This window comes from Phoca vitulina, unplaced genomic scaffold, assembly GCF_004348235.1.
Source record: "Phoca vitulina isolate PV1807 unplaced genomic scaffold, GSC_HSeal_1.0 scaffold1, whole genome shotgun sequence".
Classification (NCBI taxonomy): domain Eukaryota; kingdom Metazoa; phylum Chordata; class Mammalia; order Carnivora; family Phocidae; genus Phoca; species Phoca vitulina.
Genome location: NW_022589704.1, coordinates 15,086,002 through 15,102,783, shown reverse-complemented (window position 1 = coordinate 15,102,783; position 16,782 = coordinate 15,086,002).

Genomic DNA, 16,782 nt, shown 5'->3' with positions numbered 1-16,782 from the left:
AACAGATCCGTTTCCTGGCCTCTACACCACAGGAGGATTTATAGAGGTGGGTGGGCAGGGTGTGGGGGGCACTGTGTGGCCAGTTCTCACCACGTGAGCATGTTGGCGGCAGCCCTGAGTGGCGCTGCTCTGTTTCTGTGCATCCCCTCGGCATCCGAGAAGCCCTTATCTGATGCCAAGTGTAGAGCCACGCCTATTCTCTGGGGAAATGCAATCTCCTCAAAGGGAGAGGACATCTGCTTGGAAGACTGATACCCAAAGGCATTTAAATGATGCCTTCTGTGCAATGCCAGTTTGGAGTGCCCTGGCTGCTAATAGTGCTTTTTATTAGAGCTTCCAGCAACACTTACTGGAGAGCTACGAGGCTAACAGGAAAGATTATTTTTGGCTCTCATACTTTCTGTTTTAGGAGAAAATGGTGCTCCAGAAAGACTTACAAGGACTGGAAAACTGCTAACATAATGACATTGAAGACAGGAGATAAATTTCACACTGAAATTTTTACTTCAAGTGAGAGAAAAAGTGTGAAAATTATTATAAGGGTGATGATAGAAACATGCTGTAATCAGGAAACAGAAATATGTTCTAGTTAGGAAGGCCTAATGTTAGAGGTATATTGTATGGTTTCAGGGCCAAGTCTATCTTCCTGCATACAGAAAACTTTCAGGAGTGTTATGAATAGGACTGATTCTACAGTCAAATGATGATTCAAAAATTGCCTTGCACTTGAACCTCTAGAAACCTAGGTTAATTGGCCTGTAATAACTTCAGTGGACATCTCTTGTTTTTTTTGCCTGTCCAGCTTTTATCTGTTTTCTTCTGCAACAAAACCTTGATTTCCTCTTACGGAATTAAACATAACTGTCCCTATTCTCAATCCAAGTAGTTTCAGAGGGATTGAATTCCAGGGTTGGGCATGATCGAAGCCTGTCTAATAAGGCAGTGTGATTGGCTCAGGCATGATTGCATGACCCAATCCAGGCCAATGGAAATCAGCATTGAGACTTTTGCTCAGTTACTGGAGCAAAGGTACCTAGTTTCTGTTGGGGTTGCTACACTGGTAGAATATAAGCACATAGATGCTGGTGACCAACTCTGCCTGAGAACAAAGGGAATGTGGCAAAAATGAGAGCCAAAGATGTGGAAAGATGGAGCTCTTACAATATTATTTAAGCACCTGGATCTGGACATGCAGGTGGACTTTTCATTTGTATGAGTCAATACATTCTTTATTTTGCTTGAGTCAATTTGATTTGGTCTGGGATTACTTGATAATGAAACATTCTTAATTAATAGATCAAAATATAGTTAACTATCATTTATTTAGAACTCAGTTGTCCAATTGCCTGATTATGTGGAACAAAGAAAGGTGTAAACTGAGTTTGAGGGAATGTGATATGTGCTATGGATTCTGGGTTGGACTCAAAGGCAAATCTTTTCTTTAGGGTTGTATGTGAAATTAGAGTTAAAATGCTCTCGGCAATTTTGCTATTTTATTTTCAGATTTATAGCAGATAAGGAGCAAATCTCAAGGCAAGGAAGGAGCTGATCCAAGCAGGAAAGAGAGAAGTGAGGAGCAACTGGGGAGTCTAACATGAGAAGAGCCAGAGAAGTATTCTCAAACCCAACAGTTGTAGTCATTTAACACAAAGGTCAAAAGATCCTGCATTACATGTATGTTCTTTTCTTTTTTTAAGATTTTATTTATTTATTAGAGAGAGAGAGAGTGGGAGGGAGGGGCAGCAGGAGAGGGAGAAGCAGACTCCCCACTAAGTGGGGAGTCTGATGCAGGGCTTGATCCCAGGACCCCAAGATCATGAGTCGAAGGCAGATGTTTAACTGACTGAGCCACCCAGGCGTCCCTACATGTATGTTATTGATAATCCCCACATCAAGAAAAGACTGCTTGCTGCTCCATGGTTTTCTGTTTGAAAAGGTATGAAGGACATAACACATTTTATAGAGTTCCTACAATTTTAATTTTTTAAAAGATTTTATTTATTTGTTTGAGAGAGAGAGCATGAGCGGGAGAGGGGCAGAGGGAAAGGGACAAACAGATCCCCACTGAGCAGGGAGCCCACTATTTTAATTTTTAAAAACAAGTTTTGGTTGTAGAAATGATAAATTTCACTAACTGGAAGAGCTCTCCACCAAGACCAATTTCCTGAGGATAATGGATAGCCTAGAAATGCTTTTATATTGATTTAGAAGTAGTGGTGTCTGAGAACTTTTACAGTTTACCGCTAAGTGAGGCAACCTGTGTGTTTTGATTTTTCTCTGCTTCAGTTTAGCCACAAGATGGTTTTTGTTGGTGGTGGTAAAGGCAAGAGGCACCTGCCTCCATGGTAGTGAAGACTGAGAAGGTTGGTCTCAAAGGAGAGGCATTTTGAGCATTTGTTCTAGGTGGAATATTTTGCGTGATAAGTAGATGCTCTCTGGGGTCTCTTTTAACTCAAAGGATCTATAATTGCATGCTTGGTTTAGTTTGTTTTTTTCTTTTTTTAACAGCCATTTAGTTTTAAGTGGTATCCCACAGAGTAAATCTATTTCATCAAGTTCAGTTTTTGAGTAGGCATATGCTACCATGGCATTCTTTAAAGTTTCAGCTATAATGTCATTTGCAAATATCTTCTCTTATTCCATGGATTACCTCTTAGTTTTGTTGACTGTTTCCTTTGCTATGCAAAAGCTTTTTATCTTGATGAAGTCCCAAAAGTTCATTTTTGCTTTTGTTTCCCTTGCCCTTAGAGACATGTCTTGAAAGAAGTCGCTGTGGCCATGAGGCAAAAAAAACAAAAACAAAAACAAAAACTTTCAGCCATTTCAGCCATAAATAATGGCCTAACTTTACAAGAATGCCTGGGTTAGCCTGGGTTGTGGCCTAGGGAGCTGCCTACCACCATATCTGCTCCCCTTCCATGGTGTAGAGTTTTGTCCTAGAAAATGATAGTCCAGGTAGGTCCCAGCTCCTCTTGTATCTAGGAACGACAATATTATTAATTTTCACCAATGGAACATGAACAGAAGTGGGTGTATATTTTCCAGGATTTTTAGGAAGTGGGTGTGGCTTTTCCATCATCACCCTTCCAGTTGGATAAAGAGAACTCTATTGGAGTCACAACACAAGAAGGGATGCACCTGGGCCCGGAGTTGCCACTAGTTGGCAGGAGTTGGGCCTGGAGTTATTGGTTAGTGGGAGAACAGATACTGACCAACCAGTAACACCACTAGATTGCTAGGTAGATGTGGTGTAGAAATAGTTTCAGGTGGTTCATGAATACAGAGTTAAATAACATTGGCTTGCATAAATTATTTCCTTTTTCATGTTTTTTTAATTCTTCAGTAGTGTCATTCTACTGTACCAGATTTTAATACTTCTCTAATATTGCTATTCTCTCATTTTAACAAAAAAGATAACAGGTTCCAGGCTTAAAGTCTTCTGGTTAGCAATACTATCTCCCTAGAGTTTAAAAATGTAGATTTATTTTTATTGTGCTTATTTTAAGTCATCTTTTATTTATGCAAGTGTATTAGTTTTCTAATTTTAATAAGGAAATAATTTTCCTTTTAAATATATGTATTTTTAAGAGGAAAATAAGTTGGTTTAAAAATATGTGAAGTAGATAATAGTAAGGTTTGTAGTTAATATGAATACATTCCTGTAGAAATTCATTGATAAATCCATTATTATAGAATACAACCATATTTTCTTCTACAGATTATGGTATTGAGAATGAGGGTGATATTTGACCTAACTTTTCATTCAAAAACTATTAATAATATAACCACCCTAAGATAGCCAAATTGTAAGGATGATATATTCTACTCTGATAAAATAAATTTTATTTAGATCCTCAGGATACATTTTTTTTCCCAACTTGTCCTCAATTTGTTCAATGACTTTTATTAAAAACAACTTTATTGACTACATGTGAATGAACGTCCATCCACACGCACACTCAAAAAAAAAAAAAAAACAACTTTATTGAGATAGAATTCATTCATACACCATACAACTCACTCACTTAACATATACCATTCAATGTTTTTTAGTATATTTGCAGAGCTTGCAACCATTATCATAATCAATCTTAGAATGTTTTCATTAACCCAAAAAAACCTGTGCTTATTAGTAGTCACTCCTCATTTCTTCCCAAACCTCTTGTTGTCACTCCTCATTTCTTCCCAAACCTCTTGTTTAAAACCCTAGACAACTGATCACTCTCTGTTTATATAAATTAGTCTATTCTGGACATTTCATATCCATCTGTCTGTATCTATCTATCTATCTATCTAATCTTGAGTCATAAAATAAATGGTGTTTTGTGACTTCAACTTATCCAGGGTTCGTCTGTATTGTAGCATGTATCAGTACTTCATTTCTTTTTATTGCCAAACAATATTCCATTATATCAATATAGCACATTTTATTTATCCATTCACCGGTTGATGGACATTTGAGATGTTTCTGCTTTTTAGCTATTATGAATAATTTGAACATATGAACTTTTCTGTATCTCTAACTGTACCTCGAAGCTATGAACATTTCTGTATCTTTGTGCAGGCATATGTATTAATTTCTGTTGGTAAGCACTTAAGAAGTGAAATTGCTGGGTCACGTGGTAATTGTGTTTAACCTTTGGAGGAACTGCCAAACTGTTTTTCAAGATGGCTACCACGTTTTACATTCCTGCGGCAGTGGCTGAGGGTTCCAATTTCTCCACATGTTCGCCAGCACTTGTATTGTCCCTTTGATCATAACTATCCTTGTGGATATGAAGTGATATCCCACTACGGTTTTCATTTTCATTTCCTTGCTGGCCAGTGATTTTGGATATCTTCTTATTTGCTTACTGGCCATTTACATATCTTCTTTGGAGAAATGCCTGCTCAGATCATTTGTTCATTTTTAGTGGGTTATTTATCTTTTATTATTGAGTTTTTGGAATTCTTCATGTATTTTGGATACAAATTCCTAATCAGATATATGATATGCAAATATTTATTTTTTCCTGTTCTGTGTGTTGTTTTTCTGCTTTCTTGGTGGTATTTTTTGCAGCACTCCATGATATTTTATAGATTCCATGATTTCAGAATTCCATCTATCCAGCCAGCCATCCATCCATCCATCCATCCATCCATCCAACAATTCACTGAGGTGATGAGCCAAATCTTGATTGATTTACTTTTTCAGCTTGTAAGCAGGAGGATTTTCTGTATTATGATCAATCTTAATTGAAGACTTATTAAGGAATGTTTTTCACTAGTTAACTAAATTAATCCTTATTTAATGGGGCCTTGTGCATTGAAGCATGGGGCCATGCCTGACAACTTTGCCTCAGAAGAGAATGTAGCTTTGGAAGACATGTCAACATATCCTTTTAAATACTGACTTCAGTATTGCTTATATTTTGATGATAGATTAATACACTTTTGGAAAAGCATTTTATTTAAAAGGTTTGTATTCACTTTCCATTCTACACATAAATTATTCTTTTTATTTTAAAAACAACAAAAAACTAAAAACCCACTTGTCCCTTTTCCTTTGGAAAATCTAGATACTTGAGAACATTGTGAGTCAAATTGCATTATATTCTGTTTAACTGGTAAGTGTGAATAGTTATCTTATGATTAGTTTGTTTGATAAGTGAGAGAACCAAGGTGTGTGACCACACATAATTAGTTTTGCCTTTTTCTTTGACTTGCAGTCTGTGCCCCAAATTACAGATGGCCTCAATTTCCTCATTTGTATCACAGATTTAATAGCATTTACCTTGTAAAGTTTTAAGGAAGATTAACTATGTGTACATGTCTTGTTCAGTGCCTGGCTTGGAGTAGGTGCTCAATTAATGTTTATTATTAATTTTTATCTTTTCTTGATTTTGGGTGCAGAGGGTCAAACCTTGAGGTGTGTCTAGATTAACTCCACGGAGAAAACAATTTATACAAGATGTGGATCAGGCCTCTGAATACCAAACAAAGCCAAAAACCACAAAAAAAACAACTACAGCAAAAACCACACTTGTACCACCTTCTCCTTAAGGCCTGGGTGGGGGTTGGGGAGAGATGCAGTAAGAGATCAGGTGTATGGAATGCGTGGAAATGCCAGATTCTGACTCACAGAGGCCACAGTTTGCCTGCCTCATGGGTGGCCAGTGGAGACGCATGCAGATCAGAGGTTTGGCTCTGGCTCCTGGCTCCCTGTGCGATCTCTCCAGGAACATCTGCTTTATGGAAAGAAGCAGATCAAATGGCTCAAGGAAAGATCAAAATCAGATTGGAAAAAATGGAATCTCTTAAGCTCTAGGCTTAAATTCGTTTCCCCAAAAAGGCATGTGGTGTGCTTAGTAGCATTTTTTCGAAGAATGTAAATTTTTGACATTAGTGTGATGGTTAGGAGTGTGCTCTTGAGTCAAGATGCTGTGTGGCTTGAAAGAAAGTCAGAATCTTCAGATCAGGCTGAGTGAGTGAGGAGGTTGTCACTTTTGTTTTATGATTCATGATCTTGCTTCAGCTCTAGGTGATTCTTTTTGATTTGAACTTCCCTTCTCATTTGAAGAAACGCAGACAAGTATGTGCCATAAAGTTGAGCTTATGTACTCCAATATCATGCATTTCTTGAACATCTGCTAGCTGCAAAGCACAGTGAGAAGCTCTGTGGGGGGATTACAGACATCCAGATATATGATACAGTCATTTTTGAGAGAAGCTGGTAGTGGGAGTTGAGGAGATAAGCAAGGCATCTGTGATGGTTAGTTTGATGTATTAATTTGGCTAGACTATAGTACCCAGTTGTTTAAACAAATACTAATCTAGGTGCTGCTGTGAAGGTATTCCTTAGACATCGTTAATATATACAATAAGTTGACTTTAAGTAAAGGAGATCAATCTTGATAATGTGCGTGAACTTCATTCAATCGGTTGAAGGCCTTATGAGCAAAAACTGAGGTTTCCAAAAATAAGAAGAAATTCTTTCTCAAAACTGTACCAACTGTTTGAGTTTCCAGCCTCCTGGCCTACCTGACAGATTTCAGACTTGCCAGACTCCACAGTTGTGTGAGCCAAGTCTTTAAAATTTATCTATTTATTTATGTATCTACCTGTCTAAATATTTATCTATCTCCTATTTGGTCTGTTTCTTTGGATAACTCTAGCTCATACAGTATCAAAATAACTCTAATACTAGGCAGAAGAATGTATGCTTCATGAGAGCAGGGACTCTGTTTCGTTTACTTGTGTATCTCAACAATTAGAACAATGCCTGGCCCATACTTGGCATTCAATAAATACTTTTTGGATGGATGGATAGATGGCTGGCTGGCTGAATGGATGAAGAAAATGTGGTAAGGACAATAAGAATGGTACAGAATATTACTAATTCTTAAAGGAAAGTCATAGAATTCTTAAAATCAGTCTTCAATGTTGATTTTTACTCTCTTTTTTCCCTTAAACCTAGAATCCAGCAAATGTAACACAGTGATGAGTCTAAACCAAAGGCATCCCATTCCACTTGCCACTAGCTAGTTTAAGAATGGGAAAGTGCTTTGATTCTGGATGGCAAGGAAGAAGTCTGTTGGGTGCCACTGGGAAATTCTTTCTTCTCCTGAAAAAAAATCCCTTCTCTGGATATAAAGTTAGTTGTGTATGATGCTTTAAGTTCTCCAGATGGAGAAGGGCTGAGCCAAGGGAATTACACAAAAATAGAGTGAGAATCCTAATGTACCACATCTGGAATGCACCTTAACTTTTCTTTGTGTGTGTGAGATAATAAAATTTCCTATTGGTTTAGACAGTTTGAATCATGGTATTTTATTATCTGAGCTGAAAGGATCTCTCTCTCTCTTTTTTTAAAAAAGATTTTATTTATTTATTTGACAGAGAGAGAGCAGGACAGCACAAGAAGGGGGAGTGGCAGAGGGAGAGGGAGAAGCAGGCTCCTTGCTCGAGCCCGAAGCAAGGCTCGATTCCAGGACCCTGGGATCATGACCTGAGCTGAAGGCAGTCACTTAACAAACTGAGCCACCCAGGCATCCCTGAAAGCATCTTAATTCATTAAATGAATATAAAGCCATGCTAGACTGGCTAGTAGTGGCTAGTAGTTAAGAAAACTTTAAAAATTGGAGTTTGTTTCATATCACTGAGGATGAACTACTTACTAGGGTACTTTAGTTGCTAGTATACATTAGTTTAGTTACTTCTTAATTGTGAGGATTCTTGAAAACTACAGAAAAGCTCTTGAAGAATCTGAAGGAACACAAAAGTACCCATGTGTCAGAGTGGAACAAATTCTAAAACACTGCAATTGAGGGTCTGTTACCCTAACACCAGTGGATGCTATTTTCAAGATGTCCCCAGATAGAAAACTGTGTAATTCTCAACAGCTCTTCACTTTCCCTCAGTGAATTAGCTCCTTTACCCCCTGGACTGTTGTACCCAGACACCCTTCCTAATAGCCTTCAGTGGTTATAGGAAGCTACGGTGGAGATGGGAAGATTATGTTTGTGTCTGTCTTGTTACTTTGTTCTTCAGAGGCTTTCAGGACTAGAGGCTCTATCCTACTTGTAAGTTAGCAAATTAGTCTGCTACAGTGTCATGGAGGATGGCAGGAGACATGAGACACCAAGGTCAGAGACAAAGGACTTTATTATTCACTCACGCAGAGCAAGCATCATGGGTGTCATATTTACTTTGGTCACCTGTCCCCCAAATCCATTAGGATAATGGAGAAACGTTCAGGTGGGTACTGGGCAGGTAGTGGTCTTCCATCACATCTGAGGAACTCTGAGCTTCGGAACCTGAATCTTTTATGATAGGTTTAAGCAACTTACTCTTTGTCCTGGAGGGAAACATCTTTATCACACTGGACAGCAGGCAAATCTGCCCTCTGCTCTGGAAGGCATCACTATCTCTATATTCCAAGACATTTTATTAAACAAACATCCTTGAAAAGATAGTCCAGAACAAAAGAGCAGTTAGTGCCACGCCTCAGGACATTCAGAAGTGCCAAGAGTCCTGTAGAAAACTGTCTCTCTGAAAGGGACAGGGGATGGGCTTATAGAATCATGCAGGACTTCAGTGAGTTTACAGGATGGTAAGGGTGAGACCTACTGGTCTACCAATATGTATGTAGAGTAGTGTTTAGGTGGATGGCTCTGTGACCAGAGGATATGAATCTCAAAGACAGTTTATAGTGATCACAAAATGAAAAGGGAAATTTGCTGTATCCCTCCCTTTGGGGCAATAATACATTCCATCGAGCTGCTTAGAAATAAGTGTTCTTTTTCATTAACAATGAGAAGAGCAGCATTTATTAGGTGCATACTATATCCCAATGCTGATCCTAAACCCTTTGCTTAGATGAATTTATCATCATTATTAACATTGTGAGGTAGTTCTCTTAGTTATTACTTTATAGGATGAGGAAAATGAGGAACAGAGCAAGATTATGATGATAAAAGATTAGTTGTAGGGAAGACTGAAGACTTGCCTGAAAAATGTCAGGGAAGGTACTTCCTGTCCAGAACATTGTTTGGCTAGCATTGTTAGGATCAGAGTGTGGCTGGAGCTACCTGGAGTTATACTGGAACATTCTTCCCTCTCCTTACCTTAAGCACACAAAAAAGTTTGATAATTAAGATGTTTTTCAACCAGGGGAGGAGGATGTAGAACAACAAGAGTCAGTGCTATGCCTTCTCATACTTAGTATTTATCAACCCAAAGATTGGAAATCAGGAACTTGCAAGAGATGGTGACATGGTTTGTGTTCCTGTCTGTGTTAATGGATGTCTTAGTCAGTTTGGGCTGCTCTAACCAATTATTGTGGGCTGGGTGGCTTAAACAGCAAACATTTGTTTCTCATAGTTCTGGAGGCTGGAAATCTGAGATCAGGGTACCAGCAAGGTGGAATTCTTGGTGAAGGCCCTTTTGTTTACAGATGGCCATCTTCTTGCTGTGTCTTCATATGGAAGAGAGAGGGAGAGTTCTAGTCTCTAGATCTTTCAAGGGCACCGATTCCATTATTGGGACTCCACCCTCATGACTTCATCTAAATTTAATTATCTCGTGAAGATCTCATCTCTAAATACCCTTACATTGGAGGTTACGGCTTCAATATATGAATTTTAGGAGACACCAATATTTAATCCATAGCAAGGGATAGCCATGGCAAAATATTTAGCCCCAATTTTCAGATAAGAAATTTAAACATTAGAAAAGTTAACAATACCTACCTCACAATACTAAAAAAGGTAATGTTTTGTATAGTCTCTGGCATAATGGGTGCTCAGTAGATATTAGCTCCCTCTCTTTCTTATGTAGGTCAGGTATTTGGTAGATGTGGTGACATTAGGTATATGTATAAACTATGGGCACTTCTCATTACATGTAAAGTACTGAGGTTTACAGGTGAAGAATAGTGCATTTGTCTCATTCTGTCCATGGAGATTGTTCTATACTTTTTGTGACAACACTTAGAGAAGTGCAGTGGACCTGCAGGGGGTTCAGAAACAGTAAATTATGTGATTATGAGAGAGAAGCCTTGGTTTGTGATGAAGGTCCTTCTCTGAAAGCAGCCGGCCTGTGGTAGAATAGGGACTTGAACCTGGGGAGTCTGGTTTCCATTCCGTGTTGCTACTGATAGGAGGGCCATCTTGGTTCTAGAGTCTTTCCATTTCATAATTTCAGTGCTTTTCTGATGTTCAGCTGCAACACTACACCTACAGAGTATGTAATATCCCCACATCCTTATAATAAATTCCTTGTGAAGGTGGCTAAAGTGGGTTTCTGTTACTTACATACAGAAGAAATTTAACTAAGACAGTTGTTGGCCGTGAAAGAAAAAGCAGTGAAAACTTCATGATTGTTTTTTGAGATATAAAAAGTCAATGCTATTCTTGAGCTGTATAGAATCCAACAGCACATGATTTAAGTTTCTGGAAAGAGTGTTTTGTTAGGCTGTTGGAGCCCACATAAGTAACCTAATCAGTAAAAGAAAATTATGAAATAGGTTCTCAGGATCTTCAAACACTAGATAAATTCCAAACCTTTGTGGAACAGAAGACTGGAGCTGAAGATCTTTTGAGGACCTTTCCCGTTACATATTTCTAAAAAAAAAAAGACTGCGATTCCAACATTTGGAGAACAGGGAGTAGAGAAGTTGACTAGTGGAAGAGTCTCTGGAGACTTAATTTGAACTAAGACCCTTTAGATATGGTCTTTATGATGGTTAATCATATGTGTCAACCAGACTGGGCTAAGGGATGCTCAGATAGCTGATTAAAAGTAATTTCTGAGTGAATTTGTAAGGGTGTTTCTAGAGAGATCTGAATCTGTAGACTGAGTAGGGAAGATTCACCTTTATCAATGTGGATGGGCATCATCCAGTCTTTTGGGAGCTTGGATAGAACAAAAAGATGGAAGAAGGGCAAACTCTTTCTCTCTTTTCTTGAGCTTGGACATCTGTCTTTCCTGCCCTTAGACATTAGAGCTCTTGGTTCTTAGGCCTTTGTCCTAGGGATGAATGATACCACTGGCTCTCCTGGTTCTCTCCTAGCAGATGGCCAGCTGTGGGACTTCTTAGCCTCCATAACCAACTGCATGAGCCAGTTCCTATAATAAATCTCTCCATCTCTCTGTCCTCCCTTGGTTGGTTCCATTTCTCTGGAGGAACCTGAAAGAACCCTGACAGGACCCTGGAGAACAGTCTCCAATCTAACCTTCTTATTTAGGGAAACATTCTCAGGTAGAAAAACTGAGGTAGAAAGAATAGTGTCTGCTATAGTACAAGTTCTTTGAGATCAGTTACTTTGTCTTTACTTTTCCTCTTTTCCCAGTACTGTGGGAAGCCATCATTTAATTCTGTTGATGATGACAACTGCAAAATTAATAAGAGGACATGAATCTAATACATCATGTTTGACTTGGTTTTTTTTTTTTTTTTTTTTTTAGGGCTTATCAGTGTTTTACATTTTGGGTTGGGGGAGCAGATGCTTCCTGACAGTTTTAAATGATTAAATGAATGATTTGTGACTCAGATTCTCATTGGAAATCCTTTATCTAAATCACATGGCAGCCTTCAGCCAACCTCACCAAAACATGACATTTTTTCTTGGCTAGTGCATTTCAGAAGGGACTTCATTTCTTTGAGATGCTACAAAGAGTAACTGGAATGTTATCATGTCCCCATGATGTGATTTATGTAAAAAGTAAACCACATGGATTTTTGTGATGTCTGGAAGAATTTAAAGACTTAAAACCTCTGAGGGGAGATTACCAAAAATTCTTTGTATTTGAGACAGCCACTGGAATGCAAGACACGGTCCCTGATGTTCACTGGGTTCCTGAGACACTGCTTAATTCTCTTCACTTATTATCAGTGTATCAAAATCTATAGGAAAGATCTGAGTGGCCCAGATGCCAAAGAGTAGAAGGCATTGCAAGAGATGTAGAAGGAGAAAATGGTTTCTCATTAATTAAAAAGAAAAAAAGGCTATCAGCATGCTGCAACTGTAGTTCTTTTTGCTTTAGTTCATGTGAGCATCCTGAAGGCCACGATTTTCCGGAAGCCTGGGCCTTCCCAGAATTTTGTGACAGAATGATGACATGTACTTGGCATTTGAGAGGCACTGTGTTGTAGTGAAAAAGTCAGGGTTTGGCACGGCTGGTATGTGCTCTATAATTTTGGGAAGTTACTTAACCTGAACTTTTATTTTCTCATCGATAAGCTGAGGATAAAAATGATATTTCCCAAGTTATTAAGAGGCTCAGTGGAGCTCTGGAAATGACAGCACTGACCAACTGTAGGATCAGTGCTATGCTGAGGTATATGAAGGAGGGAGGTAGTATTTCCAATTAGTTGGACCCACTTACTTCTCTTAACCCCACCTACTTAATTATTCAGAAATATTCATTAATTTGTTTAACAAATACCATGACCCCCTATGAGCCAGGTGCTGTATTGAAAGCAAGGGAGAGCGGTGAACAAGACAGACATGGTTCCAGCCTTCAGGGGACTTAAAATCCTACTTTAATATCATATGAACAGCAAGAATCTTAGGAAGACTCTTTGAGATCTGTAGTTGCAAGGTAGCCTCTAACTGTGATTATATTTTGACTTTATTGTATATTTTCCCCTTTGTACCTTGTTTACCTTTGAGTCTGTAGATTACTTCCCCCAAATATTCAATCCAAATTCTCCTTAGTGAATTTCAGACATTTAAATAAAATTGTGTATTTTCATAAAAAGACAAGGTATGCTGTCAAAACTTTTATATTTAATTTTAGCGGGATACTGCAATGGTAGATAATCCCCAGACAATGAACCTTATTTAAAACATGGAGAATTTTCCTCTGTTTTTTCCCTTGGAGCTTCCTGTAAAAATCAGGAATGTTATGCAAACTTTACTTTCATGGGCCTGCACACTGCCAGAGGAAAGAGTCCGAAGGGAAACATAATTTGTAGAAGGAAAAACACCATGGAGATGAAAAAAAAAAAACAAGTATCAAGACACTTAAAAAAAAAAAAAAGGAATGGGTCCCAGCATGCAGAAGAGCTCTGGCTGAAGACCAGAAAACACCAGGGGTTAGCATAGCCTAAAATACATATAAACATATTTTAGTTTTGAGAAATGGCTCATAGGAGACTTAATGGCTGTGAAAAGCCCCCTTTTATTTCACATAGGAAGGGGACTTAAAATAGCCCATTTATTGCACTGGGAAATCCCATCCCCAAAGGTCTCAGTTCACTTGAGCTCAAGTAACAGTTGCAGAGAACCTGCTTCGTGCTAGGCATGGTGCTCTGGATGGACACAGGAAGGGGGAGACACAGATCCTAGCCCTGAGACGCTTTCAGTCCATGTGGAAGCAGGTATCTAAGCAGGAAATCTCTCTACATAGTGATAAGACCTGTGATGCAGGGAAGCCTGGGTTACCATGGATATGGTTTAAGGATAGACATGAAGCCTGGGGGGCAGGAAGGGTGCATCACAGAAGAATTTCTGGAGCAGGTGATGCCTGAGCTGAGTCCCCAAAGGGTGGGTAGTGAATGGCTTTATATAAATGAAGTCATATTTTCATTATGGAACACTTAAAAAAATGAACGAGAACTTCTACAAGATGATATACATAAAGTTGAAACTTTCAAAGTTGAATATTAAAAGCAGTAGCCATATTCCATGTCTGCTGATATCTTCCTTGCTGAAGAGCAGAGGCAAAACCATTGAGTAATGCATATAGGAATTCACCTGCAGATATGTTCATATAGACTCTGCCAACCGCATTCTCTGAACCATTCTCTTCTGATGACTTTCTGGTAATTGACAAACTTTCCTCACTGCAGAGTCCTGTTGCTAGAGCTCTTTCTTGTTGCCAAGTAGCCAAAATCATCCTTGTGAGGGGAACTGCAGTTTGACTTTCTTCACTGGGTGACCTGTGTCAGGTTCACAACATTCCCACAGGGTTATTTCAGGATAGCTATGAAAATAGATGGTGATTGCATTAACCCTTTCTCAGATGGTGTTACACAAATATCATCAAGAGGCACATACTGGTTTCATTCACAAATTGTGTTGCTGGTTAGATGGATTAATTGCTTTTCATTCTCAGGAAATCAAATAAGTCACATCTAAGTCAATAATAACATAAACTCATGACCTTTTTCTGGTTTCCCCTTCAGGAAAATGCTTTGGTGGCACACAAAAGTTTTGGGAATGGGAAATAAAAATTTCTTGATTCTCTGAAAGCGTATCTGTTCTGATAAATACCAAAAATAAAAAAAAATGATTTCTAAATAAATCTCTTTCACAACATTTAAACAACTTAAGAATTTGGGGGATTTTCTATATAACATTTTTATAGTAGAAGATTCCCAATTCACACTTCTCCTCGCCATCCTCTTACTTCTGCAAGAAAAAAAAAAAAAAGCAGAAATAAAGAAAAAGGAAAAGAAAAAAAAAGAAGCATCATACATTTCCATAGAGCATAATGGATTGCCTTTCACTCAGCCATTCATGTTCTTGTTCATTTCAAATACACCAGTGTTGGAGTAAAGGTATGGCTTGGAAGGGTTTCAGCCTCATTGGAATTTCCATCAGTCCCATCTCAAATAAATATACAATCTAAATAAAACTGGGGGGGGAATGAGATAGTAAACACACAATGTTTTAAAAAAATAAAAATAAATAAATAAATAAAAACTGGGTACTTGTACCGCACACACAGCTTCAAAAGGAGAACCCTATACTACCAAAGTGCCCACCTTTTATGTGTCAGCAAACTCTTGAGAAATTCTGGGACACATTTGGGGGAAACAGCTGTGGTCTGTATCTCTGGAATTGAGGGCAGGTGCAGTGACTTGAATAGAAGACAACTGTTTTCATTCAGCCTGGTAGGATGCTTTAATTCCATACTTTGCCAGGGTTCCCTTGCAAAGTTAGTGAGGTAGAGCCTTCTAAATCCTATTAAGCTGTCATGAATGTGTTTCTGGGTTCCTTTTCTTAATTTTGCTCATTCTGAGAGAGTTGGCATACGACCCAAATTTAAACATATGAGTGCAATTTATAATCATGCTGTTGTCTCTCTACTCATCAGGAGCTGCAGAAGCCAGCTCTTATTTTCTACCCCTGTAGGATGATAATGGTGAGCAGTTTGTAGGTATGTCTTGGACATACTGAGGGGAAATCCTATGCACATCTTTTATTTTAATTTTTAAAAAACATTTTATTTAAGGGGGGAGGGGCAGAAGGAGAGGGAGAGAGAGAATCTCAAGAAGACTCTGCACTGAGCATGGAGCCCAACATGGGGCTCCATCCCAGGACCCTGAGATCATGACATGAGCTGAAATCAAGAGTTGGAGGCTCAACCACCCCAGGTGCCCCCCATCGACATCTTTTAGATGCCTTCCTAGCTCACAAAATTGAGATCAATGTCATTGCCATTTCAATCTATATGACTGGACTTGTTTTGGGGCCCCACAATGGGATTAGTGTCCTTATAAAAGGAGAAAGAGACCAGAACTCTCTTTCTCTACCACGTGAAGACATGGCAAGAAAGTCATTATCTGCAAGCCAGGAAGACCAGGAACTGATTTTCTGGCACTTTGATCTTGGACTTCTCAGCCTCCAGAACTATGAGAAAATAAATTTCTATTGTTTAAATCACCCAGTCTGTAGTATTTTGTTATAGCAACCTGAGCAAAACAAGACAGGCTGCCATATTATTATTGCATTTAAAGGTCACCAAAACCGGGGTGCCTGGGTGGCTCAGTCAGTTAAGCATCTGCCTTCGGCTCAGGTCATGATCCTAAGGTCCTGGGATTGATCCCCACGTCGGGCTCCTGGCTCAGCAGGGAGCCTGCTTCTCCCTCTTCTTCTGCCTCTCCCCCTCCTCATGCTCTCTCTCTCTCTCTCTGTATCTCTGTGTCTCAAATGAATAAATAAAATCTTTAAAAGAAATAAAAGTCACCAAAACCTAAGGGATAGAAATTATCTTTTTTTCGGGGGGGGGGGATAAAAATTATCTTAACTGTATAAATGGATAAACAGAGGCTCAGAGAGGTTAAGTAACATTCCTGCCCCAGGATTAAAAACACTTGGAAAGAACAGATTTACCACAAAATCCAGGAGTGAGGCTAGAGTAAGAACTTATCTAGAGTTACAGTGTCCAATGGTAGCCCTTAGCCACATGTGAAATTAAATCTCAATTTCAATAAATCATTCAGTTCCTTAGTGTTCAATAGACACATATAGCTAGTAACTACCAAATTGGACAGTCCTACCAAATTGGATA